This window comes from Rutidosis leptorrhynchoides, chromosome 9 (assembly GCF_046630445.1).
Source record: "Rutidosis leptorrhynchoides isolate AG116_Rl617_1_P2 chromosome 9, CSIRO_AGI_Rlap_v1, whole genome shotgun sequence".
In the NCBI taxonomy this organism is placed as follows: Eukaryota; Viridiplantae; Streptophyta; class Magnoliopsida; order Asterales; family Asteraceae; genus Rutidosis; species Rutidosis leptorrhynchoides.
The window spans coordinates 169,909,474-169,913,259 of NC_092341.1; positions in this window are offsets into that span (position 1 = coordinate 169,909,474).

The window sequence follows — 3,786 nt, forward strand, 5'->3', positions numbered from 1 at the left end:
CCACTCATCATTCACCACTCACCAATCAATCCATTTCACTTCCAATTCTCTTTCTAATTCTCTCTAAACACACACACACACTGTTAGGAACGAAATTTTCAGTGAACTAATCATCATCTTCATCAAAAATTACTTCAAGAATTAAGCTATAATCATCATAGGAAGAACACTTCAAGAACACTTCGAAAATCCTTTCAAGTTTGCTAGTTTACTTTCAATCTTGCAAATCCATTCCAAGTAATCATCTAAGATTAAGAAACCTTTGTTAATTATAGTAGGTTATCTTTCTTATTCAAGGTAATATTCATATCCAAACTTTGATTCGATTTCTATAACTATAAACTATCTTAATTCAAGTGATAATCTTACTTGAACTTGTTTTGGTGTTATGATTCTACTTCAAGAACTTTTAAGCCATCCAAGAATCCTTTGAAGCTAGATCAATTTTTGTCACTTCCAGTAGGTTTACCTACTAAACTTGAGATATTAATGATGTTCATAACATCATTCGATTCATATATATATAACTATCTTATTCGAAGATTTAAACTTGTAATCACTAGAACATAGTTTAGTATATTCTAAATTTGTTCGCAAATAAAGTTAATCCTTCTAAATTAACTTTTAAAATCAACTAAACATATGTTCTATATCTATATGACATGCTAACTTAATGATTTAAAACCTGGAAACACGAAGAACACCGTAAAACCGGATATACACCGTCGTAGTAAAATCGGGGGCTGTTTTGGTTTAGATAATTAAAAACTATGATAAACTTTGATTTAAAAGCTATTCGTCTAATAAAATGATTTTGAACATGAAACTATATCCAAAAATCATGGTTAAACTCAAAGTGGAAGTATGTTTTCCAAAATGGTCACCTAGACGTCGTTCTTTCGACTGAAATGACTACCTTTACAAAAATGACTTGTAACCTGTATTTCCGACTATAAACTTATACTTTTTCTGTTTAGATTCATAAACTTAAGTTCAATATGAAACCATAGCAACTTGAATCACTCAAAACGGATTTAAAACGAAGAAGTTATGGGTAAAACAAGATTGGATAATTTTGCTTGTTGTAGCTACGTGAAATTTGTAACAAATCTATAAAATCATAATTTAACCAACTTATATTGTATTATACATGTATTCTAACATATATTATGTAATCTTGGGATACCATAGACACGTATACAATGTTTTGACATATCATATCGATCCATCTATATATATTATTCGAAACAACCATAGACACTCTATATGCAGTAATGTTTGAGTTAGCTATACATGGTTGAGGTTGATTCCAAAATAATAGTTATACTTTGAGTTGTGATCGAGTCTGAGACTTGTAGATACTGGGTCGTGGATTGATTCGAGATAATATATATATTGATTTATTTCTGTACATCTAACTGTGGACAACTAGTTGTAGGTTACTAACGAGGACTACTGACTTAATAAACTTAAATCGTTAAAACGTAATAAAAATGTTGTGAATGTATTTTGATCATACTTTGATATATATATATGTACATATTTGTTATAGGTTCGTGAATCGACCCGTGGCCAAGTCTTATTTTCCGACGAAGTGAAAATCTGTGAAAGTGAGTTATAGTCCCATTTTTACTATCTAATATTTTTGGGATGAGAATACATGCAGTTTTGAAAATGATTTACAAAATAGACACAAGTATTGAAACTACATTCTATGTTGAATCGTTATACCTGATATCGCCCTTGTTGAACTTGGTAGCCTAAGAATTGGTGTTTGTTATAATTGCCATCAATTGACACGAATCCTAAAGATAGATCTATGGGCTTTGACACGCCCCAGTCAGAGAATTTGAACTGCTTTAGTACTTCGATATTTATATATGGGGATATTCTAGATGCATTTGTTAATGTCGGTTACCAGGTGTTCAACCATATGAATGATTTTTATGCAGATTGCATGTTATTTAGTTGTAACACCCTGATTTCTGTTTCAGCTAAGTGGGATGCCGTCCAAGAAGTGGGACGCCGTCCAGTATTAAAGATTGAGACGCCGTCCAGATTTTGGGACGCTGTCCAAAATGCCTGACGGACCAGCTGTTTTAATTGGTTTTAAAAAGGGGTATTTTAGTAAATTCACTTGGGTGTCGGTTTGGAGCTCTCAAAGCTGATCCATTTGGTCATTGTGGATCACATTTCATCCTCACAAACACTCTCATCCACATCTAGAGAGAGAGGAGAGTTTTAGAGAGAGAGAGGTAGATTTGGAGAAGAAGGAGTCGGGTTCTCACCAAAGCTCGGGTTTTAAAGTTGTTCATCTCGCTCCTAGCTACGTTGTGGTGGTATTGGTAAGCTCAAACTCTGAATTTCATTTGTTAGATTTGATATTCGAGTTAGGGTTTTGAGCTAGTTTGTTGTAAAACCCTTTTAGATGACGAAGTGGGTTCATGGTGACTAGTTAGTCTTGTCACTTGGCGGGTTTTGGGTTGGTTGATGATTTGGCCTTGATTAGGCTTTGAAAATGAGTTTAATCACTAGGGTTAGTGATTATGGAAGTGTTAGAACACTTTTGGGTGTGTTTGGTTACCTAATTTTGAAATGGGTCGAATTAGGGTTTTGGTGTCAAAATGGGCAAGACGAGTATCTAACACTTGTGTTTGGGTGTATTTGGCGTATTAGGACCATTGTCACTATTGTTAGTGATTATTGGTTAGTTTGGGCACGTTTTGTGCTTGAAAGTGCATTTGGGTCGAATTTGCACTAAGTGTCAAATGGGTTGGTTTGTAAGTCAACCCTAATTGTGTTGTGTGTTTTGTGATAATGGAATAGGTACTTTCCATTGACAGGTTGCGGATTATTTCGGTGGCATTCATCAAGACGATAAGGTGAGTGTTAATATCCTATGTACATGTGTATGTGTAGGATGGGTGCGGGTCGGGTGAAGTGGTTCTCGGTTATGGAGCTCACTTCACATATAGGTGGATTTGATGGACTTGCGTTTAGGTCCAATTGGCACGGTTGTGCGTTTTGGTTGACCACCTTTGGCGAGGTACACGTTTTGTGTGTACGTTATCACACGTGTTTGTGATGTGGAGTATATAACCCCAATGGCGAAGGGTTGATATTGTTGTGATGTGGATAACCCCGATGTGGTGGATTTTATAATCCCGTGACCGTGGGTTTTGAATTGTGAAAGTGGATCTCGTGTAGTTCGGATTCACGATGACGCGTGTAGTTCGGTCATCTTATCGGAAGTGAGTCTCGTGTAGTTCGGATTCACGATGACTGTAACGACCCGGAAATTTCCGACCAAATTTAAACTCTAATCTCTATATGGTTCCGACACGATAAGCAAAAACCCTAAAGTTGACCCGCACTTTTTCGATCATTCTATACTTATAAGATTAATATTTACATAAATTAAACCTTACCAACATGATAAGCAATCCAAATTGTTGAGATTTATGTTTCCGAAAAGAGTTTTACACAACGTTTGACCGTCTAGTTTGACCGATGATATCACGAACTATACAATATATGATAATTATACGTTTGTGTATATATATGTATATATACATATTTAACATGATTAATGAATGTTTTAATATCTCATTTTGTATTAATAACAATAAGTTATAAGTATATTTTGAAACTACTAACTTAAGTTTTCAAAACGATAACTATACGTAACGTTATTTGACATAAATACTTAAGACTTATAATGTTTATACATATATCGTATAAGTAATGTATTTAATCACTTTTAAAGACTTAAATACATAAAATCAT